The following is a 14,613-nucleotide window of genomic DNA, read 5'->3' as shown; positions in this document are numbered from 1 at the left end:
GGGGAGGAAATTAGGCCACTTTACTCGCCAATTGAGAGTATTTTTTACGTTTGGCGAGTAATTCATGAAGAGCACTCGCCAGTCTGGCGAGTATTAGTAATTACAAAACAAAACAAAAAAATCATTCTGCAATCTGCTGATTCGCTCACTGGCACAAACCGAACTCTGACTCCCCCCTTGATTCCTCCCATTTGCGCCACATAATAATCAGACCATAACCAATGAACATCATCGTTGTACAGATGCGCTCTAAGCTCCTCCAATGAACACTCATTTTCTAGAAGATGCCGCCCATCTAGGGGAAGTGGACAGACCACTGCGCGCAGACCTACAAACTCCTGCCACCGGCAGCTGGCTTGACAACGTAGACAAACTTACAAAAACACATCAGTGGATGAAAATAATTGCATGTAGAGTCGTCGCTTTCGGATATCAGTGCGGTCTGACATGGGGGCGAACAACAGCACGCAACGCGTCTCCTTCGAGTCGGATGAGAATGACAAGTCAACCAGCATTAGCCGGCTAGCTACCTAGCATGTAACAAGCTAGTGCTACCATAACGCGCATTCAACATAGTGGACGACTATACTGAGCGGCTTTGCTTAAATGCAGCCGAGTGACATTTTATTATTACCGGGGTTCCCCCCATATCACCACTCGCCCATATGCCCTTCACAACGGTGATGTTGTCATACTTGGCATTCAGAATACACCTGCTGAACCCCTAGCGTTGTCGATTCGGTTCCAATGTATTGTCATCTTACAGCACAAGTACAGTACAACCAGAATACATTTGGCATACAACCAGAGTGCAAATGTAACAAGTCAAGTTCAAGTTGTTTTATTTAGCTATTACATTACAGTGAAATGCTTGGTTCTTTCACTGCCCAACTCAGTCCAACCTAAACCAGCCCAACCCAGTATTGATTGAAAACTTTATTAACAGATTGCAGAATGGGTACAATACAGTACAGCTCAATACACACAATTGTTAAGGGGATGCAGACCAGAGAAGGACTTTCGTCTTGTTTACATCAGGGTCCCCCATTTCAGTCCTGTTTGCTTAATGCCTTGTCCACTTCCTCCACACTCCAATATGCCCTTCAACCCTGCTCCTGTCAAACCTGCTCTTTCCATTCCCTCCATCATGTCCCCCCTTTCTGATGAATATTTCCTGCACTTAAGAGTCAGACACACATTCCTAGTAGTTGAGCTGTGAGTGATGAATGAATGAATGAAACCTTTATTTAACAGATTGCAGAATGGGTACAGTACAGTACGGCTCAATACATGCAATTGTTAAGGGGATGCAGACCAGAGAAAGACTTTCGTCTTGTTTACATCAGGGTCCCCCATTTTCAATTCATTTTCAATTCATCATTCAGTATAACCTAGACCAGCCCAACCCAGCATCTTTCACTGCCCAGTTCAGCCCAACCCAGTCCAGAATAGTTCCCTCTTTCATGTTAATATGTGATTTAATGATGTAATATTTTGAAGAGTAGAGACAGTGTGATTAATTTACTATGATTGAAAATCAATTTAGACGAAGACGTACAAAGAAGTAATTATCACAATTAGCTAGAGCTGCCGCGATTACCGCATTACCGCGGTATCGCCGTTACATCACGGCCACCGCAGAGTAGGCTGAATACCGCGTCACCGCTGTTTTTTATAATAATAATAATAATTTACCCTCCTCTCGTTGGGCTTGCGGCTCTGCAGATATACCCTACTCGTCTATCGAGGTTCCAAGCGACCCTATTGGGTACCAGAAAAGTCACGTGAAACATTGCAGACCACTGATTGGTCAGAAGACGTTTTTACTTCCTGAATGTCAGCACATCACAACACGGCTAATAACGTTAGCTTTAACTCTCCGCCGGAGTGGACTATCATCGCTCTTCAGGAGTACTAAACGAGACATAATGATTTTACTGTCTGCAACGAATGTTATAATAAAAGCCCTTCGTTCTATACACTTGTCTGATTGAAAACTTTATTAACAGACCGCAGAATGGGACAACTCAGCACGCTCTGAGCAAAGAAAGGAACTGAGATATGAATAGAGTATTGCTTGCTATGGTCCGGTAAATACGCTGATGTTATTGAACGCATAACTATATAATGTCAATGCCACAAAACGAATGCCTTTATTATAAAGTAGTAACTTTATAGTAATAATAATAAGAAAGGGTCGGGGGGGTGCCCGCGACACCGAGTGAACTGCGCATCCGTGTTTCACTTTCAATAACTAATGCGTGCTTGCCGAATCCCAAACAATATTCATGCTGCAAAGTCATCCTCTAAAGATAGACATTTAGACTAGAGGCAGGCTATATGCTATAAAGAGTAGACTACTACTAAAAAAAAAAAATGCATTCAAACTTTTTTTTAAATTTTTTGTGTGCGTGCAGTAAAAACCGCGGCGGTAGGAAATATTTTGCAAATTTGTGCGATAAGGAAATAATCAATACCGCGGCAGCTCTACAATTAGCGATTTTTTTTGTCTGGTAAAAAATCTGTTTGGCTGGTAAAAAAAAATCAGATACTCGCCAGTTGGCTGGTAAGCCAAAAAGTTTGTTTCCTCCCCTGGCTCCAACTTTAGCCAAGGTAACGTTAAGCTAAAACTAGCTTTTCAGCTAGCTCTTCAGCTAATGCTAATTACACCAGCAAGCGAACACATCAGAGCTCCCCGTCAACACCGCTGTCGGGACGATGGCATTTAAGAAAGTATCTGCTGTTAAAATGACAAACAGCATTGACACTTTAATTCATGTCGATTAAAAACACGTTTGTTTTATAATGCTCACTCTCAGCAGGAGGATGGCGCGTGTTGTTGATAAATTACGTCATATGGGATCGTAATAGGGATGCCCCGATCACGTTTTTTGCCACAGATACCGATCACCGATCGTTATGAGCCATATCGGCCGATACCGATCGTTTTTGGTTTAAAATAAATTATATATATATATTATTATTATTTTTTTTTATAAAATATATATTATATAATTATACTTGTAGTTGTATTATCTGCGAGACATCGCCACCATGCAACAAGTCAAAATGCTCGCTATCTGCAGTGCAAACAGCTCCACTGTCTGTGTCAAGTTTTAAGTACCTTGGAGCCCACATATCCGAGGACTTGACATGGACCACACACATTGACAGTGTTGTGAAGAAGGCACGACAACGCCTCTACTTCCTCAGGCGCCTAAGGAAGTTCCAAGTCAGTCAGAAGATCCTTAAGAACTTCTACTCATGTACAATAGAGAGCATCCTGACTGGCAATATCACCTCCTGGTTTGGGAATAGCACCGCACAAGACCGAAGCAGACTACAGAGAGTGGCACGTTCAGCCGAACGCACAATTGGCTCCAAGACATTTACAACAAGCGGTGCAGGGGTAAGGCTAAGAGAATTATTAAGGACTCCAGCCACCCAAACAACTGCCTCTTTGAACTGCTGCGGTCAGGCAAGCGATACCGGAGTCTCATGGCAAGCACAGAAAGACTCAGAAGAAGCTTCTATCCCCAGGCCATCAGGTTGCTCAACGAACAATAACACTATGCAACAACCATCAAATGCACTCACAACACAACACACACATCCATACGCACACACTCACTTTAAACAAACAACACACTGCAGCACCCACTCTCCACACTTTTAGAACACCTAGACACTTTATATTTATTGGTAAAGGATTTGCACTACAACCCATACCTCAGTACACCTTACTGTAAATTGTACCTCATCCCATTTCTGCTTTGCACTATATAGTATTGTATATTAGTATATTGCATAGTATATTGTATATTGTACGGTAACTCAGTTACTCTATTCTGCATTGAACATTGTACATATGTATATACTGAACACTGTGTCTACGTACGTGACTTCTATTTGTACATGCTATACTATTTTATTTTATACTTATCTTTTGTCTAGCACAGTCTCTGGAGCGTAACAGAAAGAAGCATTTCGTATAAAAGTATTCTGTACTTCTGTATGACAACTATTAAAGAAACTTGAACTTGAAACTTGTGTGTATACTTTGCTTTGGTCAAATCACATTCAGCATGCCCTCAGCAGGGTATATCTGCGGCTCTGCAGATATACCCTACTCCCTCAGCTAGCCCCTTTCGATACTATTGGACTGCGATGCAAGCCAGGGGCTCGAATACGCATCGAATCAATGTTATAAGACATTGATATCAGGAGCTATCTGTAGCTACTGCTAGCCGGCTAGATAACGTTTAAGACAACGCCTCAGTGAACTATTTAGTTTACTGGGACATTCGGTGTAAACAGGGAGCTAACGTGAGCTAACGGAGGTATCATGCACTACTAGACTATTGCTGGAGCATTTGTTGATATCAGGAGCTATCAGTAGCTCGCCAGCTAGATACCGTTAGACAATGGCTCATGTATTAAACTAAAAGTGAATAGTTGACTGGGTCGTTTTGTTTAAACAGTAACGATAGCTAGGTAGCTAACGTTAGCTCACGGTCGCATGCACCAGAGTAGAGCAGACTGCCGGAGGCAATAGGAGCCTCTTGTTGACACACAGGTGCGGGAGGGGCAGGGGAAGGAGGAGGAGGGGCCGTGCGCTGCAGCAGCTGTGTGCTTGAGAGAGAAGTCAGCGAGTGAGATCTCCGCTAAGAATTGGATCATGTTTTTCTATCGGTTTTCACGATCTGCGAAAATAAAGCATTATCGGAATTCACCAATCTCATATTTATACTGAATATCGGCCGATACCGATCGCTGGCCGATCGGGGCATCCCTAGATCGTAACATAGATTTTACGTGTACTCGCCGATACCGATACCAGCATTTTAGGCTGTATCAGAGGCATTTCCGATACTGGTATCGGTATCGGAACAACTCTAGTTGTATGCAAGCTATGTAAACTACAGCTGGCCTACGTTCTTTTTTTTATGCCAACACTATTTTGAGAGTTCTAGCGTCAAGAATGTAAGTAGCCTATTTTTCTGTTTATAGCACTTTATTGCAAATCATCCCTCGGGGTAAAACTTGTAGATATTGAATAATGAATAGAGACAGAAGCGTCATGCAGGTCCCCAATGATTTCATTACTATTTCCCGTTTCATGCCAAGGAAAAGATATCGCTTCATGTTTATCAACTTGTTCAGAGGCGCCTTGCTGTGTATGAATGTCTCTTCTATATGCCGTAAACTTTCATTAATTTGATCTCCGAGAGACAGCCCCTTCTCCATCTAGCACCAATTCCTCCTCACACACAGAGAGTGTGTGTTAGGGCTGAGCCCAAACGTTCGGACCTTGAAGAAAAAAAAGTCTATATATTTGTTATGTGTATTCATTCTGTTTAAAGGTCCCATGCATTATAAATGGCCTTTTCCAGTGTTTAGCATCGATTCCTAGCAATTGGGGATTATATCAATGTGGTCTGTGTCGTTAATTATCATATTGAGTTGACTCATCAGTCTACTAGTCTCGAGATCTTCCCTCACTCAACTAAACTGTTCCGATTTGACTCGCAATGCGACGTAGCAAGTAGCTGATCTGCAGTAACGCCCCCTCTATGGTTGTAGCGCATAGTGTAACCCGACACTTCCTCAAACGGGTTTTGACAGAGAAGCAGAGAACGAGCGAGCGAGAGAGAGAGATAGAGACTGGCGGGACCGTGCAGAAGTGTGTGAAAAATGTGTGTGCGCCATCTCTCTCCCTCGTCGGAGCATTTACACACAAACTTGACTGCGTGTGTGTCGGGGACGCGTGTAGTCTTTTACCAACACACTTGCAGTTAGGGCTGGGCGATATGACGATATTATATAAATATCGGGTACAGTTCATTAACGATACACTTTTTAAACGTATCGTGGATATCGTGATGTTTTGCCCAAGAGGCTTGTGTCGCGTCAATCTGGTCCACACGTTGACACTTTTGAACAGCGCCGCCCCACACACACACTACTGCATCAAAAGTGACTACTTATGATAACAAAGGCATTCGTTTTGTGGCATTAACGTTATAATAATAATAATGCAGGACCTGTTCAGAGGTCTCTATATAGTTACACTTTCAATAACATCAGCGTATTTACATAGTGCCGACCGAGGTCGACCTAGATATAGCAAGCTCGTTCATATCTCAGCCCGTGCTGACTCAGTTGTGCCCATTCTGCGGTCTGTTAATAACGTTTTCAATCAGACAGATGTATGGAAAGGCTTTTATTATAACATCCGTTGAAGTAAAATCATTATGCCTCCAGTCGTTTAGTCCTTCTGCGGAGCTAAAAGCTAAACGTCGGCCGCGGCGAGCTGCCATTGTTATTGTCATTGAGCTCTCCAATGGCGGAAGTAAAAAATAAATACGCGCTTTCCGATTGGTGCTAAGAACAGCAGGGCGGGTGCAAGCGATGTGACGTAATTGGCAGACGCGACTGTCAATCAAAATGATTCTGTTTGCCGACTGAATGAATGAGAACGTTATTAAAAGATTGCAGCATGGGTACAAATAATACAGTACAGCTCAATACAACAACAGTCAACAGCGGACTGGAGGATGCAGACCAGAGAAAGACTTTCGTCTTGTTTACATCAGGGTCCCCCATTTTCAATTCATCATATTTCATATCTAAATCATATAATATCTCATTGCTAAATATATGCAATATATAATCTAATAATCCAATAATCTAAATCTAATATATAATATAAAAATGCTAAATGCATGGGTATTTTATTTTGTCTTTAATGTTAGCTTGCAAACTCAAATACTGTCTTGGTAAGCCTCATAATGAATTTTGGGGAAAAAAAGAAAAACATCGTGATGCGTATCGTGTATCGCCGAAAGGTCAGAAAATATCGTGATATCATATTTAGGCCATATCGCCCAGCCCTACTTGCAGTTCCACGTTTGGGTTCCGCCATCTGATTGGCCGCACGATAAACCATGGACACACCCTCGCAAAGAAATCCCAGCTCGCTTCCTGAAATAATTCTCACAGTCTAGATCCCATTATACCATTCTGAATTATGTTTTTGTGCTTCGTTTTTCTAGAGGGGGCTTTTGAAATGTAAAATAATAGACCTAAAATGCTGATACTAAATTTACTGCACGTTATATATACGGCGCTCGCGAGGTGCGATATACACATTATAGTTAAACTCGTTCAGAATAAGTAGATACAAACAAGCCCAAAGAGTATCTAATTGATACGAATTACGAATTAATAGATACTTATGAGGATATCTGTACTCTATGCGCTCGGCTAAGGTATCATGTACTTTATATATAAATACATGGTTCCCAAAGTTTAAGGCTTGACCCCCGAAATAACGTGTCAGAGAGGCTTGGAGGGAGGCTATATACAACAAGCGGTAATATCTGTGCAGAAAACTGCAGATCTTTGCCTAAACAAGCGGTAATATCGGTGCAGGTCTTTGCCTAAACAAGCAGTGATATCAGTGCAGGTCTTTGCCTAAACAAGCGGTAATATCTGTGCATGTCTTTGCCTAAACAAGCGGTAATATCTGTGCATGTCTTTGCCTAAACAAGCAGTGATATCGGTGCAGGTCTTTGCCTAAACAAGCGGCGATATCGGTGCAGGTCTTTGCCTAAACAAGCGGCGATATCGGTGCAGGTCTTTGCCTAAACAAGCGGCGATATCGGTGCAGGTCTTTGCCTAAACAAGCGCAGATATCGTGCAGGTCTTAGCCTAAACAAGCGGCGATATCGGTGCAGGTCCTTGCCTAAACATTGGTATAGGGGCGTGATGACCTAAACACTGGTGTAGGGGCGCGGTGTCGCTATGACGACCTAAACACTGGTGTAGGGGCGTGGCATCGCTATGACGACCTAAACACTGGTGTAGGGGCACGGTGTCGCTATGACGACCTAAACACTGGTGTAGGGAGGCGGTGTCGCTATGACGACCTAAACACTGGTGTAGGGGCGCGGCGTCACTATGACAACGCCACCATGCGTTTAACAAAGATTTGATTGGTATTTTCTTTCACAGTGAAAGCTCGGGCCCGCTTAAAAACAGACGCATCAATGTCTAATACGTGATTGCTGTCCTCTGTTCCAGTGTCTGTATGTGTGTGTGTGTGTGTGTGTATGCAATGTGTGCAAACTGTGCATGTGGTTCTTATTTTTTTGGCCTCCTGGATGGACCCTCATCTTGTTTGAGCATCCTGGGGAAAGCCCTACGGTGTTGTCATGAGTTCATTATTCATGGGAAATTCCACATCGCCTCGGCAACCATAATCAGCAGCACCTACTGTAAAAGTTATTTCTCCAGTAACAATATTCCACTTTCCAAAGAGATGATTGGTCACTTGGCAGTCCCATCTCTCAGGACAAAGCCCGCCCTGGTCGGAGCTGGTCCGCAGCACTGGGCGCTAGGGATGGGTACCTTTCACATTTGAACCGATACTGTACCGGTACCTGCAGGGAGCGAAATTAAAGCCCGCCAAGCGCCATTGGCGGGCAGATTTTACGTTTGGCGGGTGGGACTGAGAGGTCTGTCCGCCATGTGGCGGGCAACGAAACAGTCATGTGAAAACCGATCGAATAACATGATCCAATTCTTAGCGGAGTTCTCACTCGCTGTCAAGCACACAGACATGCAACGCGCTGCTCCTCCCTCCTCCAGCCCCTCCCAACCCCATGTAAACAGAGAGGCTAGTGTCTAACGTTAGCTACCCTTACAAAATGACCCAGTCAACTATTCACTTTTAGTTTAATACTGAGGCATTGTCCGTTATCTAGCCGGCTAGCTACTGATAGCTCCCGATATCAACAAATGCTCCAGCAAGTCTAGTAGTGCATAATACCTCATTGGATAGGTAGCTACCTAGTACACGTTAGCTCCAGTAGGGTCCAGCTGCAGCGCTGGAGAATCCTTGCTGGAGCTGGAGGCTACAGTATAGGGCCAGCTGCAGCGCCGGAGAATCCTTGCTGGAGCTGGAGGCTACTCGAGTATACACACAGACAGTGAACGTTTGCAGATAGCGAGCATTTTGACTTGTTGCGTGGTGGCGATGTCTCGCAGATAATACAACTACAAGTATGATTATATAATATATATATTTTATAAAAAAAAAGAAAAATAAAAAAAAATGGCTGGTAAGAAATATGCTTGGCGGATAGATTTTTCTCATCTACCAGCCACTGGCCGGTGAGTCAAAAAGTTAATTTCACTCCCTGGGTACCTGTGAATCGATACCGGTACCCAACGGTACCTTTTTTCGGTACTTTAGTCTCTCAATTTTTTATTTACCTACCTCAGTCGTGAAAAAAAATCAAAACTTCAAATAACTACAATTTCGACCGTTTTCGGCTTGCCATTGCTCCGACTGCTTTGTTGTTGAATCAAGTCAAATCCTAGGTAAGCATATATTGTGCGTGTGAACGTTGACATGAAAATAAAAAAGGTACAAAAAAAAAAAAAAAAAATTAAAAATTCTGTATCTCACTTGAATCGGTACTCTGTAGTACCGACGTGTTTTGGTTCGGTACCTAAAAAGTACCGAATTCGGTACCCATCCCTACTGGGCGCCCCAGTAGACAGCGAACCGCAGTCGTGACACAGACAACCCAGGGCAAATGGCTGCATTTATAGATCTCTTTTATCCAAAGCACTTTACAATTTGTTCCTCCTCCATTTTACCCATTCACTCACACACCGACGGCAGAGGCACCCAAACATGCGAAGGTGCCGACCTGCTCGACGGGAGTAATTAGGGGTTAAGTGTCTTGCTCAAGGACACATCGACACGCTGCCCCGGGAGGAGCGGGAATCGAACCAGGAACCTCCGGATTACCAGACGACTGCTCTACCTCCCGAGCCACCAGGACCTGACCTGAACGTTACCCCGGCTAACCCCCATAATCCAACTTCATAGCACACACCACTGGTGGTGGTGACTACTTAATGGAGTTTAATCGCTCCGTGTACACTGTTAGTTGCCCACTAAGCATAGACTGTATCCAATTCGGGATGTTTATATTAGGGATGAGTGTTGAAAATTTACTAGAGCAGTTTTTGAGGGTGCTCGATTTTTCTTTTTTTTTACCACAAGTGCTCGTTTGTGCCACTGAAGCTGAAATCTTGCTCTGAAATCCCACGAGGCGTGAGTTGCTGCAGGAAGACATCACTGGTCAGCTGTGGAGCATAGAGAGCACCGCAAAAACTATGTTGCGATGAAAACTAGTTGAAAACTAGCGTTATCTAAAAGATAAAAACAGCGGTTCGTGTTTGTGCATTTTCAAATTGTGCCAAACATCATGTCGCCCACTTTGCGTAGCGTTCAGACTATTGGTCCAGACATGCCGTTCCATGAAGGGAGAGACCTGCTGCAGACTAGGGATGGGTACCGAATCCGGTACTTTTAAGGGTATCGGCCGAATTTGACGTGATTCAACAACAAAGCAGTCGGGGCAATGGCAAGCCGAAAACAGTCGCAAGTGTGCTTACACTTTACAAAGCTAGATGCAGACAACGCTCGCTGCAATATTATATTATACATATATATATCTTCTTCTTCTTCTTCTTTTTCTTTCGGCTTTTCCCGTCAGGGGTCGCCACACATTAACAAATTGTTCTAAATAAATAATAATGATAATAAATTATTTAAAGTTTGGACTAATTCTTTACAACTGAGGTAGGTAGATAAAAACATTTTTAGACTAAAGTACCAAAAATAGGTACCGGTATATCGATTCACCGGTAGCGGTACCGGTATCGGTTCAAATGCGAACGGTACCCAACCCTACTGCAGACAGTCAAACATCAAACAATATATTTTCCTTAATAACATGAAATGTGAAATAGTAATCAAAACATTGGGGATCCGTATTATGCTTCTGTCAATTCATTATTTAATATCTGTTCAGTAAGCCTACAGTAGCCTATGTACTTGGTTCATGTTGTTTAAATAAAATTAAGGCACACAATTCCTAAACAAAGTCGTTTTGCCCTGAGGGATGATTTACAATAAAGTGCTATAAAAAAAGGAAAAGTTAGGGTACTTAAATTCTTGACGCTATAACTCTCAAAACGCTAGCGTTATCACTTAGCACACAAAATGATACGTGTAACGTCGCTGACTTAACGCCAACTGGTTCAGCTGCTGGTAGACCATCACTGTACGAATTGGAAGCGCCGTCGCGTGTCATTCTTTAACCCTTCCAGAAGCGTTGTGGTCCGGTCTTGAACTTTCCATAAATCCATTTAGTTAGGATGCAGCACTGAATGTATCTTGTGATTATTATCTTCGACGACCACAACAACTATTGGCCGTTGGCCATTTCCTGGTCGATTCCAGACAATGCATGTCACACGAATGCCAGGCTGCTGAGCCAATAGACAATTTGTTTTATTAATGTGAACGTAAGGTGCACGTAAAGGGCAGTGATATCCCATATAGCTGTCACGTCTCTCCTGTCAGTCATGCAGCGCGTTCAGACACACGCGAGAAGTCGAAAGGGAGACCGCTAGGGCTGTTTTAATTTTTTATAAAGCACAATTCGAATCATTTGTACAATCGAATGAATGTTTTTTTTTTTATTTATTTTGTATCTACAACCCAAGTGTGTGACTCCTTGCAATATCTCGTTATTGCTGCCGTCATGCGCTTTGAGATGCATTCTAAAAATAAAATTCCCTAAACAATTACTCGAGCACTACTGAAGTAATTCATGAGTACTCGATCTGGGAATCAACTGTGCCCATCCCTAGTTTATATATCATTTGGTACAAATAAAATAAAAAACGGTCTGCTAACCATTTCAAATTTGTAACGGTACATCAATTCCTGTTTTAGATGTTTCAGGGCTGCCTTTCTGGGAAGTCACACAGTCTCCCAATAAACTCCATTTGGCACTGTAATAATGTCTGTGTATGTTGAGGCAGTAGGGTCCCACTGGTCTACTTTGACACAAGGCTGGCACGATGTCACCATGACCACACAGAGCAGTAAAGAAAAAGCACCTGTCGACACCCTCCCTTGCATAAGACACCATAAGATGTAGGCTGCACATTCTGACCCCCCACCCCAAAAAAAGAACATCAACACTCATGGTAACTATTGAGCCACATTTCACAGAATAATAACACATCATATCAGCATTTGCATGTCCACGATGGTGCAAAAAAAACGTTTGAACATAGTGTTAGTGTACATGTGTAGAATGATCATTACTGTCGTTAGTAGTACTGTTCAACATGCACCAAATACAACCAAGGAAAGAAATCCTTGTACATGTATTGCAACTGGCAAGTAAAGAAATAGTTGTTTTTTAGAAAGTATCGTCTGTACTCTGGGAAGTTGGAATATCCAACAGACTGGACACAGCAGGCAACAGGTTAGTTTTCCTAAATTGAAACATAGCTGGCTAGCTGACCACCAGGTCTCTTAACACACAGCTGTTCACTGACGTTATTACGAGACCAAACCCAACGACAACTAATGTTTCTAACTATGTCTCCGAGGGTGTCTGTGGGCATTAGTCTGGGAAGCCAAGGCATTATTAATATTCCCTCGTTATTAGCTTGCTTCTGGTGAGGAACGTTAAGAGAGCACGACGGCTGTCAGTCAGGCACTTTGTTAGCTGGCTAGCTAACTAGCGGGCTAGCGAGGGCAGGTATCACCGCTAGCATTCACGTAATGTAACGTTAGTCATAGTTATATATCAGTCTGCTTGGTTGGTTTTACCGCCAACGAATGATACGTATATCATTTATCATGATGTGGATAATACATTAAGAGTGAGACGTTACTAGTACTACTACTTCTGCTCAACTTTTAAAGATGAAATCCATACCTTCAACTACTACCGTCCACCTTGTTTTCCTCAAATCCACTTATGTCAGCGGAGGCTCCGCCCCCTTTCAGCCCACTCGTAGCCAGTGGGATCATCCCTTACTGGGGGGCGCCGGAGCATCGAGGTTTGTTATTGGTCGAATGGCGTGGCAATCTCTCTTTTTTTTATTGGCTCAAAACTTCCGTTACTAAAGAAAGTGGTCCTAAAAAAGAAGTACAGCGTTTTCCTCTGAATGTCGTGTTCAGTCGCCCCCCGTCAAACTCGTAAAGTCGGACTTTTCCTAGTTTTACCATTGATTGATTGATTGATTGATTGATTGATTGATTGATTGATTGATTGAAAAATTTATTTATTTATTTATTTATTTATTATTAACAGATTGTAGAATGGGTACAATACAGTACGGCTCAATACACACAATTGTCTTGCATCTGATTGGTCCTGACTTTACAACCTAGTAACCTGCGCACCTGTTTATGATGAATTGAAAATGGGGGACCATGCTGTAGGGCTGACCCCTATTAGTCGAATAGTCTACTAATCGGTCGAAAGGAGCCGTAGTCGACTGCCAACCTCTTAGTCGAATAATAAAAAAGTATAATTTTTTTTCATTCTTTCCAAAAGAAAAGAGGCCTAGAAGCATGGCTAACGCTAATGGCACGCATACCCAGTGGCGGCTCGCCACTAGGGGCGCTCGGGCGCCGCCCCCCCTCAGGCCCTGCCCTGGATATATGAGAGAACAAGAAAAATATTTTTTTAGTTTTTTGTTTTATAGCCCTATAAATAATATAAACATGTTTAAAATTAATAATATTTACTCATTTTAAGTATGTTTGTGTTTCCAATTTCGCGGAGACGATCTCTGATTGGCCGAATCCAATTTCTAATGTTCCAATTCTAGCTTATAGGTTGGTGGTAGAGATAGATGTGTTGTTGTGAGATGCAGCTGTTTGTCTTAGAGCGTGACTGCAAGTTCTTTAGACGGTTAAGCTTAGGCACTCTTTCAAAGTTGGTTAAGGTTAGAGTTTGTCTTAGAGCATGACGATAGAACGCCAGGTAGTTTGCAGTCTGTTCGACGTGGAAATGGACAAAGAAATGTACTTGTGTTGTGTGGTGCTAACTAACTGCTAACAAGCTAACACTTGGCTAACAAGCTATATGGCGGATGCAGTCTGGACACAGTGGACAGTGGTCTGGAATACATCAACAGTGGATTATACACTTTATATCAAGCCCTCCTGCCCTGGACGTTTCAACTAAACAGTGAGTCTCTCTCTCTCTCTCTCTCTCTCTCTCTCTCTCTCTCTCTCTCTCTCTCTCTCTCTCTCTCTCTCTCGCTCTCTCTCTCTCGCTATACACAGCTGTCTCCGCGAAATGCGGCTACGGAAAAAAGTATTGACTGTGCTTGCTGAGACGATAATAGGCTAGCGATTCAAAACGCGCTGCTGTGTTGTGAACTATAACATTAATTTAGCTGCTGCTGATGCATAATGAATGAATGGTGAGTTGTTTAAAATGACAACATACATGTGTTAATTATTTGATTTGATTGATCCGAGAGACAGAGAGAGAGATTGCTCCAGAGCATCTCAGAGCATTACATTTTCAACTCGACCTCCTAACGTGAACTGCGACCCACAAGGCACCAGCGGCACCAGCCGCTACTGCGCATACCAGAGGCTAACTGCCTAAGAAAACAGGCACAGAGGCACTGAAAGAGGATTTCACCCATCTAATGAACACACTAGACTAGACAAATATCAAGATGTAGCCATCAGATTCAGTGGAC

At 42.9% G+C, this 14,613-nt stretch overlaps 1 protein-coding gene across 3 annotated transcripts in view; it reads right to left on the bottom strand.

The window, feature by feature from the left end:
• klhl13 (kelch-like family member 13) overlaps positions 1-12,856 on the bottom strand; it is a 94,496-nt gene extending 81,640 nt beyond the window's left edge. Inside the window, exon 1 of one of the 3 annotated variants that reach the window (XM_084320209.1) lies at positions 12,825-12,856. The gene's annotated coding sequence lies outside the window, so the exon portion shown is untranslated. Of the gene's footprint in view, positions 1-10,075; positions 10,092-12,824 lie in introns of those variants that run through there. The other 2 variants (XM_084320208.1, XM_084320210.1) reach the window with 2 other exon arrangements.
• Positions 12,857-14,613: the final 1,757 nt, after the last annotated feature.

The sequence above is a fragment of the Notolepis coatsorum genome (assembly GCF_963971535.1).
Source record: "Notolepis coatsorum genome assembly, chromosome: 8".
NCBI classification, from domain to species: Eukaryota; Metazoa; Chordata; class Actinopteri; order Aulopiformes; family Paralepididae; genus Notolepis; species Notolepis coatsorum.
Note: the sequence above shows the minus strand (reverse complement) of the source record. Positions and strands in the feature narration are given on the sequence as shown.